This window comes from Panthera tigris, chromosome E1, assembly GCF_018350195.1.
Source record: "Panthera tigris isolate Pti1 chromosome E1, P.tigris_Pti1_mat1.1, whole genome shotgun sequence".
Taxonomy (NCBI): domain Eukaryota; kingdom Metazoa; phylum Chordata; class Mammalia; order Carnivora; family Felidae; genus Panthera; species Panthera tigris.
In genome coordinates, this window is record NC_056673.1 from 26,718,846 (window position 1) to 26,741,988 (window position 23,143).

General features: G+C 38.3%; 1 long non-coding RNA gene across 1 annotated transcript in view; it reads left to right on the forward strand.

The window, feature by feature from the left end:
* Positions 1 to 19,495, forward strand: part of LOC122233784 — a 78,595-nt gene extending 59,100 nt beyond the window's left edge. The window contains exons 2-3 of the long non-coding RNA XR_006211508.1: positions 2,405 to 2,582; positions 19,298 to 19,495. This is a non-coding gene — a long non-coding RNA (uncharacterized LOC122233784). The remainder of the gene's footprint in view (positions 1 to 2,404; positions 2,583 to 19,297) is intronic.
* Positions 19,496 to 23,143: the final 3,648 nt, after the last annotated feature.

The following is a 23,143-nucleotide window of genomic DNA, read 5'->3' on the forward strand; positions in this document are numbered from 1 at the left end:
AGATGCCCCAACTATTAAAATTTCTTTATTTGCCTGAAAAGTTTTTAACTGTCACTGTGGTTAAATAGATAACTAAGTATTATTTTACAGTGACCTATGATCCTATTTTACTAGGTGTTTCTAACGCCTTTCAGTATCTATGACAAAACTTTCTAAAATCAAATTCTAAATGAAGTATTTTTGACCTCAAACTAACTTTGCAATTTTTCAGAGGGTCCCTGGAACATCTGAAAAGATTTGTTCCGCCTCCTTATTAAAAAAAAAAAAAAATGTTAAACTAATTAAGTTTATTTGATATGTTAAATTACATAGGAAACACTGTTAAATAAGAAATAATATTAAGCCTTATTTATGTTGTATTTGCATGGGTATATAAGTGTTCTAGAAATTGTGTAAAATTCTTAGAAATCTGATATGTCCTGGTATAATGTTATCAGTCATAATTCTAGCTATCATCTTAAAATGTTACACATTAGAGAAATAACCAAATTCTTTTGGTTTAATGCAAATAAGTTATTTTTACTGTGATTGTCTTTGGTTAAAAAAATAGACACAATTATAGAGAAAGATATTATGTTTTCACCTTTGTCTATATTAGATTCCAATCCTGTTAATTTTCTGAGGTTTTGTTACATACCTGAAAACTAAACTGGATCCTAAGTGCTTCTATTTTCCCTAAATATCTGGAAAACTCTCCAAGCTAATATTTCCATTTTTCTCCCACCCTTCTGATTTTGAATGATTAAGAACAAAGCACTCCCTGGTCTCCTTGGAAGGGATTATACCAAGTCCTCTTTACTAAACTTCAGGCTTGAACCTTTAGTATAGTATATCTCACTGCTAAAGAATGCTTCACCTGATACCTGTCCTGTACAAATGCTGGAGACCATCTGACTTCAGTTCAGGTCATGATCTCATGGCTTCTGAGTTCAGGCCCTGAGTCAGCCTCTGTGGTGACAACTCAGAGCCTGGAGCCTGCTTCAAATACTGTCTGCATCTCTGTCTGCCCCTGCCCCCACCTCTCAAAAATAAATAAACATTTTTAAAAAATTTCAAATGCTGGAGACCTCCAAATCAAATTGACTTGGAAGAGAAGTAGTTGGCATTGAAGCAGACTGCTTCCTACCAAGATGCCAGATCAAGATTTCATACTTTAACTAAACATAGAACTCTTTCAAGGCACCTGGGTGGTTCAGTCAGTTAAGCATCTGACTCTTGATTTTGGCTCAGGTCATGATCTCATGGTTCATGAGATTGGGCCCTGAGTCAGGCTCTATGCTGAGCGTGGAGCCTTCTTGGCATTTCCTCTCTCCCTCTCTCTCAAAATAAATAAATAAACTTTAAAAAAATCATAAAACCTTTTCTTCTCTTCCTTTCCTTTACTCTGGCATTGGCCTGGAAAGAGAATACCACCATCTGTATCTCCAGGCTATTTCTAGAAAGGGTACAGTCTAGAGTTTAGAACAATGTTTTACTTCAGGCTAGGTGAAAGCCTAAATGACCCCTGGCTTGAACAGATAAATACAACAATCTCTGCCATTAACAGTGTCACCTTAGTGGAAGTGTATTGTGCCCTGACAGGAGTTATTTTTGTCTGTGGTGGCTATCATTCTCCTTGGGTCTATGAATGCCTAGATGGCTGGCACATAATTGGACAATGCCTCTTAGGTTATCTAATTGTGTCCCTAACTGTTTATAGACAGACACCCCACTGGTCAACTCCCCTGAATTTACATCAAGTTATAAAAGACCTGTCAAGAAGTATTCATGATTCAAAATTAGCTTCCTTTAGTAGATCCCTACTTTTCTGGTCAGGAGTAAATGTAAATTCTTGAAAATATTACAGCATCCACTGCTACGACCATAGCTGCCCAACAAAGAGAGCCCATAGACTCTCCGGCCAAAGCTGTTCTTCATAATAAGGTAGCCTTTTATTATCCTTTAGCTGAGTGAGGACGTTTCTGTGATGAGGGAGTGTAGGGCAAGCTGAGGGCAAAGTATAGGCTAACAGCACTATATCCCCTAGGTGGGATATATGTGACATTCCTCAGGCACTCCTGGCTATCCAAGGACTAAGGAATGGACAGAAAACAAATGGTTAAACTGATAAGTCTCCACCAGTTTACAAGAAAAAGGCAAGCCCATCCACGGCCTAAAGTCCAGGAACTCCCTACTGTCTTAAAATTAATGCTTTGCTAGAGGGAAAAACAACCTTAGCATGGTGGTGGCTAGGCCTCCAGTAAGCCTTTAGCCATATGAAAGTCTCTTTGGAAACTTCCCTTTTGATTTTACCTCCCCCAAGTCCATGGTATATAACCACCCATTCTACACAACCCCATTGTAGCTCTTCCTGCCCAGAGGTCCTGTCCCCATGCTTTAATAAAATTACCTTTTTGTACCAAAGATGTCTTCAAGAATTCTTTCTTGGCTGTCAGCTCTGAAACCCGTGAATCCCCCATCACCCCGAAACCTCATCATCTGTGCTATGGTCAACACCATCTGCTGCACCTGGATTAACACTTTTGGAGAAGTTGGAAGTTCAATTATATAAGATCACTGAGCAAGCAACTTGGCTTAAAAAGGTAACTCCTTCAACATATCTTTCTTTGACTTATTTGATTTTGATTGGTTTGGGTCAGAAGTACACTCCAGACATCAGGAATTATCCTGCTTGCAGTAAGTATACTACTCTTTATGGTGCACTGTCTTCTCTCAAAAGCATAGATGCATTTTCACAGACACTAACCACCAAGCAAATGATCTCACTAAAACTTGCATGCCAGGATAGGAATGAAGAAAATGACAACTAAAAACTGTGAACCTAAAGTCATAATTCGTAAATACTACAGGGATTCAGCAAAAAAAGAAAAAAAAAATCATGACCTATGAATATCACACAGAGGATTGGTAAAAGCCACAACTACAGAGCAGTAGCTGAGCAAGGTGCAAATGCCTTCAATTTTGATCCTATCTTTCAATTAGGTTGAGTCTGATCAAAAGAAGGGAATTTAGGCCACAATAGGCCCAAAATGGAGTCATTTACCCTCATGACAGCAAAACAAGATTGAACTGAAGTTGCAACCTTTCCCAGGAATGTGACCTTTAGCCAATCTGGAAATTCCTGATCAATACTAGTGAGGTAATCTGCTTGACAGACCCTTGCCCTCCCCCCAAAGAAAGGTATCTTTACTTAAAACAATCCATTCTTTGTTAGAAAACTTCCTTTTCCACCCCCCGTCTGTCTATAAAAACCATTACATTTTTGTACAGCAACTTGGAGCTTCTTTCTATTTGCTAGATGACATGTTGCTTCATAAATCATTGAATAAAGCAAGTTAGATCTTCAAATTTACTCAGTTGAATTTTAACACCATATTAAGGGAAGAAAAATAAAAGAAAAATCAAGAGGACAAAATATACCAAATAAATTTATTAACAAACTATAACCGGAACACCAGGATTTAAGAAAAATATATTGACATTAATGACCTCATTATTGCCATTACTTGGCACTATCTTCCTGAAATTCAAAATTTTGATACCAAATTCAGAACTAAAAGTGACATTAAATATGTGCAAACTTAAAGCTATAATTTGTTCAGTTATCCAGGAATGAAACTTTAATACTATCATGATATTGTGATTTGTAATAAGAAATGCATATTTTATTTTTATCCCCATCTCTGATACAGGGCTCCTAAAACCCTTGGAATTTCCTAAGTGATGAAAGTGACAAAGGTGTTTTGATATTCTAATATATCCCTTTCAACCACAGCTGAATTTATGTTAATGAGGTGACTCTTGGAAAGCACCTAAGAATAGGGATGGGTTGTTAGGGGAACCAACCACGTGACTGAGGGTTGGAAAGTTCATTTCCACCTCCCTGGCCTCTAGGGAGAAGAGAGGAGCTGAGGATTGAGTTCAATCACCAATGGCCAATGATTTAATCAGTCATGCTGATATAATGAGGCCTCCTTAAAAAAAAAACCAAAAACATGCGTTCAGAAAGCTTCTGGGTTGGTGAACACGTAGAGTCAGGGATAGTGGTGTACTCAGACAGCAATGGAAGCTCCGTGTCTATTTTCCCATACCTTTCCCTATGCATCTCTTCCATTTGACTGTTCCTGAGTCATATTCTTTTACAATAAACTGGTAATCTAGTAAGATATTTCTGAGTTCTGTGAGCTGCTTTAGCGAATTAATCAAATCCAAGGAGGAGGTTGTTGGAACCTCTGATCTGTAGCTGATCAGAGTGGATTTGAACTGAACATTCTTAGATATTTCAGTTACCAAACAAATTTCTCAGCCACTTTGACGGGACTAGGGTGATAATACACACAGTAGACAGATAACAGGTGACACGCACACTCCCACAAGCATCAGCAGGTTTGCAGCACAAGGCAACTTACTTCCCAGCAAGACTTTTCTCTGAAGCAGGTGTTCTCTGGAGCCATAAAATAGCATCATGATTTTTTTTTAGTTAAAAAGGGACTTTTACTAATTTGTTAAATCAAGTATTTTTTAAGTGCCTATTATGAAGAGGTAAGCTGAATGGCATAGTGGTTTCGGACCAGGCATCACCACTCTATTATAGAGTACTGTCAGTAAGAACAGAATTTGGGGCATGACAGAACTGGTTTTGAATCCTGGTTCTGCCACACCCTAGCCAAATTCCCTTGAGAAAATTACTTAAACTACTCAAAAAATCAGGGTCCTCAAGGCACAAAATGAGTAATGCCGGCATACAAGTCCTTTTTCTAGGCTAGATGTGGTTATTAATGATGCTTTGCAAAGAAAGAATATATGTATTTCATACATGATAGTAGAAAAAAATGGCTGGTCATGGAAAAAATTAAGTTTGAGGGGCGCCTGGGTGGCTCAATCGGTTAAGCGGCTGACTTTGGCTCAGGTCATGATCTCATGGCTCGTGAGTTTGAGCCCCACATCAGGTTCTGTACTGACAGTTCAGAGCCTGGAGCCTGCTTCAGATTCAGTGTCTCCCTCTCTCTCAGCCCCTCCCCCACTCACACTCTGTCTCTGTCTCTAAAAATAAATAAACATTAAAAATATTTTAAAAAGAAAAAAAATTAAGTTTGATTTCTACCTCACTCCTTACCCCAAAATAAATTCCAGACAGATAAAAGATATAATATTTTTTAAAGTACTAGGAAAAAAGCTTTAAATCTTATTGAAATAGGGAAAGCATTTCTAAGTATGATCCAAAACCCAGAAAATACCAAAAATAAAATTCATAAATTCTACTGTATAAAAAATGTTTAATACTGTAAAGATTGTGCCTATATATAAAAATATTGTGCACTTAAACTTTTATTAAGAGGGTAGATCTCATGTTAAATGTCCTTCCAACAATTTTTTAAAAATCTGCATAATTAAAAACCATCATAAGCAAAGGAAAAATGAAAAACTAGGAATAATTTGCAGCACATTACAGAGACAGAATTTCTTTAAAGAGCCCTAACAAATCAATAAAAAGATATGATGGGGTTTTGGGGTGATGACGGGGGTTCGGAGCCAACAGCCAAGAAAGAATTCTTGAAGATGTCTATGGTCCAAAAAGGTGAATTTATTAAAGCATGGGGACAGGACCCGTGGGCAGAAAGATGTGTAACTGATTTTATACCTTCAGGTTGGGAAAGAGTTAGGGGTAGATTAAGTCTCTAAGGTATTTTGGAAGCGAGGTTTTCTGGACCTTGAGGGGCTAGGTGTTGTTAGGAAAACGCCAGTTATTACCATTTAGTAAAACCTCAGTCATGAGACCCTTCAGATGTGTATCAAGGGGCTACAAGCTTGGAGCATGATTGCCAGCATATATCTTGAGGTAGTTGAAATAAAGGAAGTTTCCAAAGGAATTTTTATATGTTAAAGTTGACTTACAGGATCCTGGGGGGTCAGGATAATGTTAAATCAAGATTCCCTTTTGCCCATTGCAAAGTGTCATCACAGCTGCTGATTGTGGCAGAAGGAGGTCACTCTGCCTGTTTCAAGGACTTGTCAATGGGCTGTAGGCAGTAAGGGAATTTAATTTTTCTTTTTCTTTTTTTTCTAATGTTTATTTATTTTTTAGAGACAGAGGCAGAGTGCAAGCAGGGGAGGGAAAGAGAGAGAGGGAAACACAGAATCTGAAACAAGCTCCAGGCTCTAGGCTTTGAGCTGTCAGCACAGACACCTATGCGGGGCTGGAACCCACAAACCATGGGGTCATGACCTGAGCCGAAGTTGGTCACTTAACCAGCTGAGCCACCCAGGCCACCCTGGAATTTAATTTTTCATTTGCCTTAGTTTCCCACATCACCATGGTAAGCACTTAAACCCCTTTCCTTTGTTCTTGGATAGCCAGGAGTGTCTGAGGAACATCACACATATCCCACTTGAGGGTGGGGGGTGCTGTTAGTACTTTGCCCTCAGCTTGCCACAACCTCCCTCATCAGAAGGACCAGCAATCTAGCAGAAAAAACAATATGAACAGACAATTCATTGAGAAGGAAAATGAATGACTTAAAAATTTGAAAAGATGCTCAAATTCTCTCATAATAAAAGAAATGCCCATTTAAACTACACTTGAGGGGCACCTGGGTGGCTCAGTTGGTTGGGCACCAGACTTCAACTCAGGTCATAATCCCATGGTTTGTGAGTTTGAGCCCTGCATCAGGCTCTGTGCTGAAAGCTTGGAGCCTGGAGCCTGCTTCAGATTCTGTGTCTCCCTCTCCCTCTCTGCCACTCCCCTGCTCATGCTCTGTCTCTCTCTTTCTGTCTCGAAAAATGAGTAAACATAAAAAAAAAAAAAACCAAGCTTACAATTGAGATATCATTTTTTTCACCTAGAAGACTGACAAAAAAAAAAAAAAAGCAAACAAGTTGATTTCACACTATACAAGTAATATGAGAAAATAGGGAATGATAGTTGATGTAACTCTATGGAGCCATTGTGAAATATCTAAAAAAACTACACATGCATAAATCCTTTGAGCCAACATCCACTTCTAGGAATTTGTCCTTTAAGTATATTTTCACCATATACATAACATGCATAACATATGTACAGATATTCAGTGTGCTATTATTTGTAATAATAAAACACTGAAGACTGATTAAATAAATTGTGGCATATGTTATAAAACAGAATACTATCTGGCATTAAAAGAGAAGAGAAGGCTCTACATATAAAAATGTTCCTTTATCTATTACTGTGTAATAATCCACCCCAAAACTTAGTGACTTAGAGCAATTTATCATCTCTCATAGTTCTACAGGTTGATTTGCTCAACCAGAGAATTCTCTTTTGGAGTCTTTTATGAGATTGCAATAAGAGACTAGGACTGGAGTCATCTGAAGGCTCAACTGAGTTGCATGTCCAGTATACGGTTTCTTCACTCATGTTTTGTGTCTTAATTAGAATAGATGGAACAGCTGAGAAGTCGCCAAGAATCAATCTCTCTGTCTCTCTATCTCTCTGTCTCTCTTTCTCCATGCAGACTTTCCATAGGACTAACTTGGGCTTTCTCACATTACAGGATCTCTGGGTACTTGGACTTCTTTTTTTTTTTATTTTTTAAATATTTATTTATTTATTGAGAGAGAGACACACACAGTGTGAGTGGGGGAGGGGCAGAGAGAGAGGGAGGCACAGAATCTGAAACAGACTGTCAGCATAGAGCCTGATGTGGGGCTTGAACCCACAAGCTATGAGATCATGATCTGAGAGGAAGTCAGACATCTAACCAACTGAGCCACCCAGGTGCCCCTAAACAATTATTTTTAAAAATTCTTCCTCCAAAAAGGCACAGGATTTTTCATTAGAAATAGTATAAAATGTCATGTTTCACTATTAGGTCAGATATGTATGAATGAGAAGGAGGAAAGGAAGGAGTGAGTGTGGAAAGGAAAGAAACTTTCTGTTTTTACTAAGTACTTTTATGAAAGTACTGGAGTTACAAAGCCAGATGTTTTATTTGGTGTGACTGTGAATAATTTCTTAATTTTGAACAACACTAAGACTTATTTATAAATTATTGGCATCTCAGTTAATATTACTAATTTCAGAGGCATTAAAAAAACAGGTATTAAGAATAATTCTGTTGTCAGATAACTGCAACAGAACAGTAAAGACATTGAGCTGATTTCAAATAATACTCATTTTCAACAACTATATTTTGGGTCCATGTGATAGTTTCCTGTTCAGGAGGACATAATTAAGTTTCTGAAAAATAAATTAAGAGGCTGAATTCTTTGTGATTTTTTTTCTGAAATGCAATAAAATATTGCAGTAAAACACAAGATTGCTAGATTCAGCAATATGGCTGAATAAGATGTCCCTTGTTTATATCCCTCCCCCAAAAAAGAACAATTTGGCATCCATCCTTGGACAAAAGTGTCTTTATGGACGTTGTGGGACTAAGCACCACATGCTGAGGGATCTAGAAGAATCTCACCCACCTATGAATCAGGTTATAGGTATATAGGCCTCACTCCCAGCTATGGACCCTACAGTGGCCAATGAACTAACTCCAGTCCCTCTCAGCTGTTGTAAGTTTGGACAATTGGAGAGGGCAGTTAGTAAAAATTGGAGGAGGTGACTGCTATTTCAAATGTGAAGACAGCAACATAAGGCTTTAGGGAACATGAAAAATCAAGGAAACATGAGGCCACCAAAGATCACAATAACCTTTCAGTAACTGATCCTAACTACATGGATATCTGTGACTAACCCAAAAAAGAATTCAAAATAGCTGTTTTAAGGAAACTCTATTAGCTACAAGAAAGCATTGGCAATTCCACAAAATCAGGAAAACAATACATGGACAAAATGAGAGGTTTAACAAAGAGATAGAAATCATAAAAGAAATAAAAACAGTAATTCTGGAACTGAACAATATAATGAATGAAATGAAAAAAATGCAATAGCACCAACATCAGAACAGATCAAACAGAAAAATGAACCTTTGAATTAGAAGACAAAGAAATTAAAATTACCCAGAGAAGGATAAACGAAAAAGAATGAAAAATAATGAAGAAAACCTATGTGATCTATAGAATACCATCAAAAGAAACAATCTGCAAATTATTGTAGTTCCAAATGGAGAAAAGAGGAACAAAGGACAGAAAGGGGTAGAAAGCTTATTTAAAGAAGTAATGTCTGAGAATTTACCAAATTTGGGGAGAGATTTGGATATCCAAGTTCATGAATTTCATAGGTCCCCCCAAAACTCAACTTAAAGGTCTTCTCTAAGACACATTACAATAAAACTCAAAAATCAGAGACAAAGAAAATCTTAAAGGCAGCAAGAAAAATGCCTGTAATGTACAAGGGAACCCTCATAAGGCTATCAGCAGATTTCTCAGCAGAAACTTACAGGCCAGGGCAGAGTAGGATGATATATTTAAAATGCTTTAAGCATTTTCAAGCATTAAAGGAAAAAAACTGCCTACCAACAATACTCTATTCAGCAAAACTGTCCTTCACAATGAAGGAAAGATAAAGATTTTTAACTACCTGCCTCTTGGTTTTGGCTCAGATCATGATCTCATGGTTCATGAGTTCCAGCCTCAAGTTGGGCTCCGCGCTGACAGTGCAGAGCCTGCACTCTGCCCTTCCCCTGCTCGTGCTCTCTCTGTCTCTCACTCTCAAAATAAATAAATAAACCTAAGAAAAAAAAAAGGACACACATAGGCTTAAAGAGGTGGGAAAATATATTCCATGCAAGTGGAAACTGAAAGAGAGACAGGAAAGCTATATTTATATCACACAAAATAGACTTTAAGCCAAAAACTATAACAAGGGATAAAGAAGCTCATTATATAATGATAAATGGTTCAACTCATCAAGAGAGTATAACAGTCATAAACAGGGGCATCTGTTAAGCACCCAACTCTTGATTTTGGATTGGGTCATGATCTCACTGTTCATGAAATTGAGTCCTGTGTTGGGCTCTGTGCTGACAGCACTGAGCCTGCTTGGGATTCTCTCTCACCCGCCCCCCTCTCTCTGCCCCTCCCCTGACTGCATGCACGCTCTCTCTCTATCTCAATAAATAAACTTTAAAAAAAAGCATAAACATATATTCCCCAAACATCAGAACACATACATATATTAAGCAAATACTAACATAATTGAAGGGAGAAACAGACAATGAAACAATAACAGTAGAGGATTTCAATGCCTCTCTTTCAACAATGGTAGATCATCCAGACAGAAAATCAGTAAGGAAATGTTGGACCTAAACTAAACCTTAGACAAATGGACCTAATATATATACAACATTCCATCCAAAGGCAGCAGAATACATTCTTCTTCTTTTTTTTAATGTTTATTTATTTTTGAGAGACAGAGAGAGAGAAAGAGTGTGCACAGGGGAAGAGCAGAGAGACAGGGAGACACAGAATCCGAAGCAGGCTCCAGGTTCCAAGCTCTGTGCTGACAGCTCAGAGCCTGCACTCTGCCCTTCCCCTGCTCGTGCTCTCTCTGTCTCTCATGAACCCATGAACTGTGAGATCATGACCTGAACCAAAGTCGGATGCTCAACCAACTGAGCCACCCAGGTGCCCCCAGAATACATGGTTCTTAAGTGCATGCAAAACATTCTCCAGGACGGATTATGTGTTATAACACAAACAAGTCTTAACAAATTTAAGAAGAGTAAAATAATACTAAGTATCTCTTCTGACCACAATGGTTTAAAACTAGAAATCAATTAACAAAGAGAAAAATTTATAACAATAAATAAAACATTTTTTAAAAATCTCAAACAGGGGCACCTGGGTGGCTCAGTCCGTTGAGCGTCCAACTTCAGCTCAGGTCATGAGCTCACGTGACTTCGAGCCCCGTGTTGGGCTCTGTGCTGACAGCTCAGAGCTTGGAGCCTGCTTCAGATTCTGTGTCTCCCCCTCTCTCTGCCCCTCTCCTGCTCATGCTCTGTCTCTCTCTGTCTCAAAAATAAAAACATTAAAAAAATTTTTTTTAAATCTCAAACAACCTAATTTTACATCTTAAGTAACTACAAAACACACTAAGTCCAAAGTTAGCAGAAAAAAAGGAAACAACAAATTAATAGCAGAAATAGAGACCAGAAAAACAATTTAAAAGATCAACAAACTAGAGAGGTGCGTTTTGAAAGTATAAACAAAATTGAAAAACTTCTAGTAGACTAAGAAAAACAGAAGATTCAATTAAATAAAATCAGAAATGTAAGAGGAGATATTATAGCTAATACCACCGAAAGACAGTGGACCATAAGAGACTACCATGAACAATTATATATCAACAAATTGGATAACCAAAAATAAATGGACAAATTCCTCGAAATGTAAAACCTACCAAGACTGATCTTTAGAAATAGAAAATCTGAACAGACTAATAATGAGTAAGATGACTGACACAGTAATCAAAAATCTTCCAATAAGAAAAGTCCAGAACCAGATGGTGTCTCTGGTAAATTCCACCAAACATTAGAGAAGAGTTAAAGCCAATCCTTCTCAAACTCTTCAAAAAATTGAAGAGGTGGAAAGACTCCAAAATTCACTTTACAAGAACAGCACTACCCTTCTACCAAAGTCAGCTAAGGATACCACACACAAAAAAGGAAATTATAGGCAAATATCCCTAATGAATACAGATACAAAAATTCTCAACAAAATATTGGCAAACTGAATTCAGCAGCATATAAAAGGATCATATACACCATGATCAAGAAGGATTTATCCCAGGGTGTAAGGATGGTTCAACATAGGCGAATCAATAAATATGACTTCACTAGTAGAATGAAAGAAAAATCATATGATAATAGCCATAGCTGCACAAAAAGCATTTGGAAAAATCCAATATCCTTTCATGATAAAATTTCTCAATAAACTGGGTATAAAAAGAATGTACCTCAATGTAATAAAGGCCATATATGATAAGCCCACAGCTAACATCATACTCAGCAGTGAATCACTGAAAGCTTTTCATTCAAGATCAGAAACAGCGCAAGGGTGCCCACTCTCACCACTTGTATCCAACACAGTATTGGAAGTCCTACCCAGAATAGTGGTTACCAGAGGCTGGGGCTGGGAAATGAGATATTGGTAAAAAGTACAAACTTTCAGTTGTAAAATGAGTAAGATCTGGGAATCTAATGTACAGCATGGTGATTTTAGTTAAAAATACTGTAATATATACTTGAAAGTTGCTAAGAGTAGAACTTCAATATTCTACTCACAAAAAAGAAATGTTAATTATGTGAGATGATGGAAGAGTTAACTATCCTACTGTGGAAATCATTTTGTAATATGTAAGTATATCAAGTTAACAAATTGTACACCTTAAACTTACACAACTTAATTACAGCTCAGTAAAGCTGGAAAATATACGAGATTGCCAAGACTGACACTGGCTTTTGAAAAAATGCTAATAATTTTTCAGTCGCTAAGAGGTTTTTCTAATACATACAAAATACTCCTACTATTCTTAAAAGGTATTTTGAAGATCTAAAGACAGAACTTTAATTGTAGCTTTTATGCAATGTTGCCATTATTTTTCATGATGCTATTGCCAAAAAGTAGGATAGAGCATATGAGTGCTATAAACTGCCTGTGAATCTGCTTGCAACAGAATTTAGAAGAAGAAATGATAAATGTGTGCCACTTAAAGTAAGCGTATTGTTTAAGAAAAATGCAGTGCTTTATGACAAAATGGATGCACTGAAATAAGAAAGTTTTAAGTTAAATGGAAAAATAGCCTCTCTTAATTTGCCGTCATTCAGTAGTCCATATTTGCTGTTTTTTGTGTGTGTCCAGCATCCTTGCCTTCCCTCTGTCAGTAGCTCAATATTCCTTTGGGTGAAATTCCATGTTGTGTGTTTTGTTAATGTGTGGACTATCCTTGCCACACATGTCCCACTGCTGAGGCTTTCTATGGAAACAGAGGACCACCAGATCTTTTCTCCAGCTGCCCTTTGGTGTCACTAGGGAGAAGACACATGGCCTAACTCAAACAATAAAATGCTCTCTGCTAGAATTTTGCATCTTGAGTGTCTAAACCAAAGGCTAGGGGCATTTGGAATCAGACTGCTCCCAGCAGCAGTAGCATGGTGCTAAAACTGTATCTCCGTGTCTCCCCTGTATTCAGCCTTTTTTCAAAGCCCTCCGGGCTTCTGTCAGTTTAATGAGTCCTTAATGTCTACCTGTATAATTTTTTTTATTAAAGTATAGATGACATACAATGTAATATTAGTTTCAGGTGTACAACATAGTGATCAGACAATCCTATATATATGCTCACTGCAAATGTAGTTACTACCTATCATCATTCAGTGTTATTACAATATTATTGATTATATTCCCCATGTTGTACTTTTCATTCTCATGACTAATTGACTAACTTATTTATTTTAATTCCAGGATAACTGACACACAGTGTTCTATTCATTTCAGGTGTACAATATAGTGATTCAACAATTCTATACATTACCCAATGTTCATTACAAGTAATGTACGCTTAATCCCCTTCACCTATTTCATCCACCCCTCATCCATGACCTCTGGTAACCATCAGTTCGTTCTCTATAGTTAAGAATCTGTTTCTTTGGGGCGCCTGGGTGGCGCAGTCGGTTAAGCGTCCGACTTCAGCCAGGTCACGATCTCGCGGTCCGTGAGTTCGAGTCCCGCGTCAGGCTCTGGGCTGATGGCTCGGAGCCTAGAGCCTGTTTCCAATTCTGTGTCTCCCTCTCTCTCTGCCCCTCCCCCGTTCATGCTCTGTCTCTCTCTGTCCCAAAAATAAATAAAAAACGTTGAAAAAAAATAAAAAAAATTAAAAAAATTAAAAAAAAAAAGAATCTGTTTCTTTGTCTGTCTCTTTTTTCTTTGTTCGTTTGCTTTGTTTCTTAAATTCCACGAATAAGGGTGCCTAGGTGGCTCAGTGGGTTAACTGTCTGACTTCAGCCTTGGTCATGATCTTGCAGTTTGTGGGTTCAAGCCCCACATCAGGCTCTGTGCTGACAGCTCAAAGTCTAAAGCCTGCTTCGGATTCTGTCTCCCTCTCTCTCTGCCCCTCCCCCACTTGTGCGCTCTCTCTCTCTCTCTCTCTCTCTCTCAAAAATAAATAAACATTAAAACAAAAAAAATTTTTTTTAATGTTTTTATTTATTTTTGAGACAGAGAGAGACAGAGCATGAGCAGGGGAGGGGCAGAGAGAGAGGGAGACACAGAATCTGAAGCAGGCTCCAGAGTTGGAGCTGTCAGCACAGAGCCCGAGGCGGGGCTTGAACCCACAAGCCATGAGATCGTGACCTGAGCTGAAGTCGGATGTTTAACTCATTGAGCCACTCAGGCACCCCTAAAACAAAATTTTTTTTTTAATTAAAGGTACAGACTTCTTCCTTATAGTCCAAAATGGAGCTCCAGCCATCACATATATGATGGGAAAAGGGAAGAGCCATATGCTTCCACCCTTTAAGGATAAGTGCAGGAGGTAGCATATGTTATTTCTGCTTATATTTCATTAATGAGAAGTTAGTCACAAGGCCAGATCTAAATGCAAGGGAGGCTGGGAAATGTGGTCTTTATTCTGGTAGGCAGTACTGAGTAAAAAGGAAAGAACAGAAATTAAGTAACAACTAGCACTCTCTTTCAGACACCTTCCATAAATTACTTTTATACCTACAATCATCAGAGATGGTTTTTATTATTTCCTTTTTTTTTAATTAAGTTCTGCTTTTTCTTTTTAAATGTTTATTTATTTTGAGAGAGCATGTGCAAGTGTGCATGATGCGTGTGCATGAGCATGAACAGGGGAGGGACAAAGAGAGAGGAAGAGAGAGATCCCAAGCAGGCTTTGTACTGTCAGTCAAGAGCCGGATGTGGGGCTCAATGTGGCGCTCGATTTGATAAGCCGTGAGATCATGATCTGAACCAAAATCAAGAGTTGGATGCTTAACTAACTGAGCCACCCAGCTGCTCTGGTTTTTATTGTTTGCAGTCAAGAATCATGTTTGGTTCAGTAAGGAAATCCTGCATGGAATGACTCAAGGAAGCCATATAATGTTGCAGGTTCTAGCATGACTATGCAATTCAAAGTGTAAATCAGAAACCTGGGAGTCATCCAAATCTTTTCTTCTTCTTCCATATTTAATCAACCACTCAATCCTCTTTATTCTTTCATAAGTCTCTTTCATAATTCTCAGTTCCACCCCTTCCCTTCATTCCCACATCATTGCCTTAGATTAAGCGTTTGTCATTTTTATACCTGTATACCTCCAAGTCCACAGTTCTCCCGTGGAATGCTCTTTCTAAAATCTAAATCTGCATAATACTTCTTCAAGGTCCCTGACTCAATTAATTCTTCTTCATCTTTTTAAATGTTTATTTTTGACAGAGAGAGAGAGAGAGAAAGAGAGAGAGAGAGAGCTTGCATGCACACGTGAGCGGGGAAGGGGCAGAGAGAGACGGAGACAGAGGATCCAAAGTGGGCTCCCCGCTGAGAGCCAAGAGCCTGATGTGGGGCTCAAACTCACCAACTGTGAGATCATGACCTGATCCAAAGTTGGGGTCTTAACCGATGGAGTCACCCAGGTGCCCCTTCAATGGATTCTTCTTAAGAACAAAACCCAAACTCTCTTGTATGATATACAAAGCCCTTCAGCGTGTGGCACTTTTAATTTCATCTCTAGACATTCCCCACTATACATAACCTATGCAGCTGGTACTTTGGTTATTTCCTCATTTCTCAGATAGGGTTGCTTTGATGAAAACCCATCCTTGCTTACATGTTATATTTAGGTTGTCTGGAGCTACAAGTGTGGTTCGGTGTGACAGGGAAGGAGAATGCAGGGCACCATGCTGTCTAGACAGATTAGAGACTAACACTGTCATCTTTTAAGGGATATTTTATAAATAGGAGATGCATCCCAGTGATTAAATTATTATTCATACTAATTTCTGTTCCCAGCCCCAAATACTGTGCCAGGCACAGAAAACAACTTAACACTAGTAAAATTATAGGTTGCTAGAAATCTTAGATATGATAGTAGATGATCATATTCTCTCATCCACATACATTTCAGCATTCAGTAATTTTACCCAAGGTAAGCCATCTGTATGAACTCAAATCACTACAACCTAGTATACTCATAAATTACAGATAAATATATGAGAGCCATTTTGGCTTTGTCAAAGCAAACCATATCAAAAGAAAGCACCATATACAGATATCAATTAAATGGGCAATGTAATAGCAAATCATTACACTCTGACAAAAGAGAAGAAAATGAATTAAAATACACAAATAACATTAATGATAAATATGAAATGAAACACTTTTCTCATCAGGGTGATACTGAGTAAAATGAAATGATGGAGTAAGGACATTTACTGCATAAATTTCTACAATGGGATGAATTCATATATGTAATATAAAGTCAGATGGAGTGGGATTAAACTGAAAGGCAATACTTGAATTAAACATAATACAGAAACTTCTGTTGAAAGATCCTTATAGGAATGGAATATTGAGCATGTTATAGACACTCATTGGGCTGGACAATTACCTGTCTAAGATGACTTAATTATGCTTCTGCCTAGAGGCCTGAGGCTCAGTTGATGACTTCTATGCTGGGATTTTATTGTTCTATTGAAAAAAATATAAAACCTATATAACTTTCAATTTAAATTTCTTATGAGGCATAGAGTAGAATGCATCCATGTAAAGATCAAATTGTTGATTTACAGATGTGAGACCAATATATTACCTGGATTTTACGGAATTCAGGTTCTATGTGGCCTTTATAGAATATTTCTCTATGAAATGCCTGATATTAAAAGAATTGTAAATTTGATGGTTCTTATTAATCCAGTACTTCCTTCAATTAAAGTATACTACATTGTGTTAATATAGTAGCACATATAAATTATTTAGGTTGGTCTTTTACACTCAAACATGAATATTCTCTCTTTTTTTTTTTTTTTTGAGAGAGAGAGAGTTCAAGCAGAGGAGGGGCAGAGAGAGAGAGAGAGAGAGAGAGGAAGACCAAGGATCAGAGGCAGACTCCATGCTGACAACAGAGAGCCTGATGCGGGGATCCGACTCACGAACCCTGAGATCATGACCTGAGTGGAAGTCAGTTGTATAACCAACTGAGTCACCCAGGTGTCCCCAAACATGAAATCATTAATTTACAAACCTCACTTTTCAATAAGGCTATGGGAGTGTATGGGGTAAAATCAGAATTCTCCATTATTCATTCCATTTATACAACTATTTGACGCATGCTAGTAGGTAATTATTTGCAAGTCAATTTCAGATGAAAAAATATTCTTAATCACTGCATTGCTATAAACAATGAAAATAGCAAAAAGTCAAAAGAAATAAAAAATATATTTTATGAGCATTTATTTATAGTATTAAAATGCTAGTACAAATGGGTCTGTTTAAGAATCATAAAAATGAGGGGCGCCTGGGTGGATCAGTTGGTTAGGCAACCATCTTCAGCTCAGGTCATGCTCTCACGGTTCATGGGTTCAAGCCCCGTGTCGGGCTCTGTGCTGACAGCTCAGAGCCTGGAGCCTGCTTCTGTGTCTCCCCTCTCTCTGCCCCTCCCCTGCTCATGCTCTATGTCTCTCTGTCTCTCAATAATAAGTAAACGTTAAAAAAAAATTTTTTTAAAGAATCATAAAAATGATATATACACAGTTCGTAGAAAAAGAATATACCAAAAATCATTCAAAATATTTCAAGTATGAAATAGCATTGTGGTATGTTTCTTCTCAGTCATATATGTTTTTACATAAATATTATGGAAATACTCTTTACAGATGTGATTAAGATTCAAGAACCAAAAAAAAAAAAAAAAGATTCAAGAACCAAGAAATATGTTTGTTCAATTAATTAATTCATTCACAAGCATAAACTTGTAATTGCCTGCCCCACCCCAATACATACAAAATGTGTGTCTGAGCTATATTTCTTCACTATACTTTGTTCTCTTGCCCTCTGAAAATTGTCTCTTGTTTATTCCTTCAGAACTAGCTCCTCAGCTTCTCAGAACAAATGTATTTCATCAGCAATTTTAAGTTCCACCCTCTCCACTCTAGGCTCTTTCCAGCTGCTGACCTTGACAGAGAGCTGAGAGAAGAGGGTGCATTGCTACTTCTTCTTCTGCAGTAGGCAACAATGGCTAGAAGCTGATGAGATGAACTTGTTACCCCAAGTTAAAGGTTCAGAAGTTTCAAGCAAGTGCAGGGCAAAAGGACAAAATTATTTTCTTTCATCTTCTTATGGACAGCTCTAAGAGTTTTTGAGAGTATAAGAAGGTTTTTGGGGGGCACCTGGGTGGCTCAGTCAGTTAAGCATCTGACTCTTGGTTTCAGCGCATGATCTCAGGGTCCTGAGATTGAGCCCTGTGGGGCTTGGTGCTTGAGCACAGAGCCTGCTTGGGATTCTCTCTCTTCCTCTGCCCCCTCCCCTACTCACGCACGTGGGTGTGTGCACGCTCTCTCTCTCATAATTAAAAAAATAAATTCTTTAAAAAAAACAGGTTTTTTACACCCTTTGACTTTTTTTTTTTTAATGCTCATTTGAGACAGAGGAGAGTAGGTGCACGCCCACGTCCACATAAGCAGGGAAGGGCAGAGAAAGAAGGGTACAGAGGATTCAAAAGCTGGCTTTGCACTGACAGCCACAAGCCTGATGTGGGGCTCAAACTCCCCAAACCATGAGATCATGACCTGAGCTGAAGTCAGACGCTCAACCAGGTGCCCCTCCACCCTTTGAATTCCATAAATGATGCTCCACTTAAGTGTCTCTGAGAGCCAGGTTCACTGGAAGACACCAAGCTGTTGTTGCATTCTAGCAACTAGTAATTGTTACTAATCACAATTAATATAGAAATGTTGGAAATGTTTGCTTTATGTGCTTATGTATATAACCAGTTCATTGAAGAGTTTCACCTCAGGGGTACAAATCTGAAACTTTTTTTTTTCTCTCATGGACCCAACTGTGCTATGTTGAATCTCTTTCTTCCTTTCAACATCTTGGGCAGATTCTATAACTTTCTGATCCTTTTTGAAATATTAAAAGTCTAGCCCTTAAAAAACAAAAACAACAACAAAAAAAAACCCAGGTCTGGTAAAACCCTCAAACTTAAGTGTTGTATTTAAGAAACATGCAATATTTGGGACATACTTATACTAAAAAATTATTCCTTATTTATCTGAAATTCAAATTTAAATTGGATGTCCTGTATTTTTATTTGCACATCTGGCAACCCTAATTTTGACTTCGTTTCTTCTTTACCCCCTTCCTTCCCAGGGCAGGCTTGACCCAAAACTGGAAGGATGTGGAGTGGGAAGGACCCATCATCTGCTTTACTTCTCTCTCCTCACCTTTCTGGTCCTACTCACCAGCTGCTGGAAGTGGCAGAAAGGGTGAAAAAGGCAAACATCTCTTTCTCTAACTGGGGATGGAAGTAGCTTGTCATTATTTCTCTGGTAAATGCTAACTGGCCAAGGATACTGTGTCGTCCAAGGATGCTGTGTCGTCCAAGAACTAGATGCTGCAACAGGGTTAGGCATATGAGATACCAAGGAGTAAAGCCTGCAAAAGATAAAGGATAGGGTGGGGGAAACAGAATTGGGACAGGGAAAACCTCAGACTGCGATGAAGGTCTGATAAAGTCTCAGCTAACCTATGAGGAGCTCTGGAGCAATGATTGCATACTAGAGGAGTCTTGCACCAGGCAGAAGCAGCCAGGCCTTACTACTCCTGCTGTGTTGTCACTGACCAGGGGCTACCCAGTAAAAGCATAGGCCCAGCTCAAATTCTGCATCTAATCCTGGAGATATTGCAGTGGCAACTAACTGCACTCCCTGCAGTCGAAAAGCAAGTTCTTTCTTGAATGGAGATCTGGGTAGCTCACCACCATGACCACCAAAGTTATCTTCTGTGTGGCAGACGTCCAATTGCCCACTTCTTTCTAAGGCTACTATATGGGTTTCTATGGAGATCTTGATGGGGCCTCACCACAACTTAGTTCTCAGTCTTGAGAGGTCTGGTTCCAGCTTCACTTCTGCCGCCTCTGTCCTCACCTCCTTCAGCCTCTTGCTGTTGGGGTACCTTCAGCCAATGAGTAACTCAGTTGGACAGGTAGCTGCCTCTATAGCTCCCCAACCCTTGGGAAATGCTCACATCCCTATTCTGATACAGGAGAATGTAGGCTGCTCCACGAAGCCCAGTCTCAATCTCTCTCTTCATTTCTCTCATAGTTACTCTTCCTCTGCTCAGACAGGCACAGGTGATAGGTCAGGGGTGTCACCTAAACAGATGTGTGGACATCTGTGATACTAAAATGCCAGTAACCCCTGCTTGCAGTACCTCTCTAAAAACACAGTTTATAAGACATTCTCTACTTGATTGCTGTGGGGAAGAGCAGGACTCATTTCATGAACACTGCACTCCCCAGAGGCTCATGGCTCTCTTTTCCTGTGGTGCTCAGTAGACCACAGATGTACTTTCTTGAATGAGTGACAAAAGAGTAGAGTTCGAGAACACACTTCAGGATTGTACATAACCTAGGTGTAAATTTGTATGAAAGTTATTCTTTTTTTTTAATGTTTATTTATTGTTGAGAGAGTGCAAGAGAGGGAGGGATAGAGAGAGAGGGACAGAGGATCTGAAGCAGGCTCTGTGCTGACAGCAGCGAGCACAATGTGGGGCTGGAACTCACGAACTACAAGATCATACCTGAGCTGAAGTCAAATGCCCAAACAACTGGGCTACTCAGGTACCCTTGAAAGTCATTCTTTGTGCAGATTGTAGCAGGAAGAAAAGAATAGAAACTACGGGTTTAGAGACAATATACATAAATAGACCAGAGAAACGATTGAAAATGAAGATCACAAGTATCCTCTTAAGCTTTTGGGGAACAGATAGATAAGCAAAAGTAGTTAATCAGTATGGAGGACATTTGTAATTTGCCTCTCCAGCATTTATTATTTCTTTTACAAGTCACAGCTTAGTATTATAGCATATAGCTGCATAGGTTATATACTGAAAAACTCCAAGAGGGTGCCAATCACATTGTGGACTGTGTGAATCGTGGACCCTTGGGAGTTGTGCAGTGCACAGCCCTGCACAATATTCAAAGTAGACCTGATCACAGCCCTTATTTTCCTTTGTGATTCACTGCTCACTGTCACATTCAATGTGACCTAATTAGATACTACTCCTGGGCCTAGAGATAAAGCACATAACCAGGCTTAATGCATCCCATTCCCCTGGCCAATGGTGGGCACATGAACTAAACCTAAACTAGTCCAATCACAGTGGATCTCAGGACCCTTGACAGGAATGTACATTCTCATGACATAATTTTCCAAATGAAAACCTTGACTTTTTTTCACTAAACTAATAGCACCTAATGAAGATACCAATTTTCAATAAAATGTGCCAAAATGAAGGGCTTAACTTTTTTTCCAAACAATGATAATGGTATCTTCATTTACATAATGACTCTTATCTTATCTCTATTGTGCCCATTTGATACCACTGAGATTGGGTTGCAAAGGATCTGGTAAATATGGTCTTAGAAAAAAGGTTTTCTCTGACCAATATGGAGACTGAACTGGCATTGCCATAAACTCTAAGTAACCAGACAAAGCTAAAACAAATAGACCATTATGTATCAAAGATAGTGAGTTCCCATCCCTGCAGGTGATCAAACCTAGGCTGGGTGATTGTCTATTATAAAGCATGTAGTAGAGGAGATTCACACATCTACTGGGGTTTGGACTATTGCATTGCCAAGATAATGTCTTCAATGTGGTCTTTTAAATAGTAAAGATATTCAAACATACGCACACAAATAGAAACATGATATTCTGAGAATTAAATAGATTGTGTTATCAATCTATTTCCAAATTTTTTTGGAAGAATAAGAGTGTGAAGTTGCTTTCCTTTGCAGGGTATCATTCAACTGAACAGTGATGCCAGTATGTCAACATTATGAACCAGATTCTTGGGTGATTTTCTTCACAATTTTGTTGAGATAGTCTACTTCTTTGTGTATTATGTTATTTTTATGTTACTAATTTTAAATTTTATGAAGTCTTCTCCCATATATTTTCTCTGTGTAGCTATCTAAAAAGCAAATATACAACACAATGACTAATTTTTTTGTCATTTATGTCTTTTGCTTCACTGGCTTATTTACAGATTTATAATTCGTTGACTTTCACAGTTTGAAAATTAATGCTAAATCAATACTTTGTACAAATTTATTATGATTTTACCATAAATTATTTTGCAATAGGTTGTTTGACTGATGTGGTGTAAAACTCTATTGTATATAAATGAAAACATTAAGCAAGTTGAAGGCATAAAATCAGCTAGCACCCTAGTAGAGCAGCTTGTGAGTGAGAAACTATATAGCATTTTTATGTAGCATATGGGAAAACTGTGCAGCATGGGGGTTTTGAGTATTAATTCTACAGTTGTACTAAATCTAACATGTCAGTCTCTATCTACATCCAGCCAGATTTAACGTGTTATGTTTTTGCTGTTGCATTGAATGCTGAATTATCTAAGATGGTGGTGTTTGAGAGAGCCCATCTTCCTAAAGCAAGTCTACACAACTTAGCATCTATACATTTAACTAATGGGTATGCTAAAATGTAGTTTTCTTACAAATTTAGCAGCCCTTCCAAATAAAGTATATATTTTTTTTTTTTAATTTTTTTTTTCAACGTTTTTTATTTATTTTTCGGACAGAGAGAGACAGAGCATGAACGGGGGAGGGGCAGAGAGAGAGGGAGACACAGAATCGGAAACAGGCTCCAGGCTCCGAGCCATCAGCCCAGAGCCTGACGCGGGGCTCGAACTCACAGACCGCGAGATCGTGACCTGGCTGAAGTCGGACGCTTAACCGACTGCGCCACCCAGGCGCCCCTTTTTTTTTTTTTTTTTTTTTAAATTTTTTTTCAACGTTTTTTATTTATTTTTCGGACAGAGAGAGACAATTAAAGTATATATTTTAAATCTACCCAGGTGTGGTTAAAGCATTTACCTCTGTGTAGTGTGTAATTAGCCTCAAAGGACAATGACATCTTTTTTCTAGGCATGATCTTTGGAAGGCAGCCTACAGTTTTTCAGATACAAGAA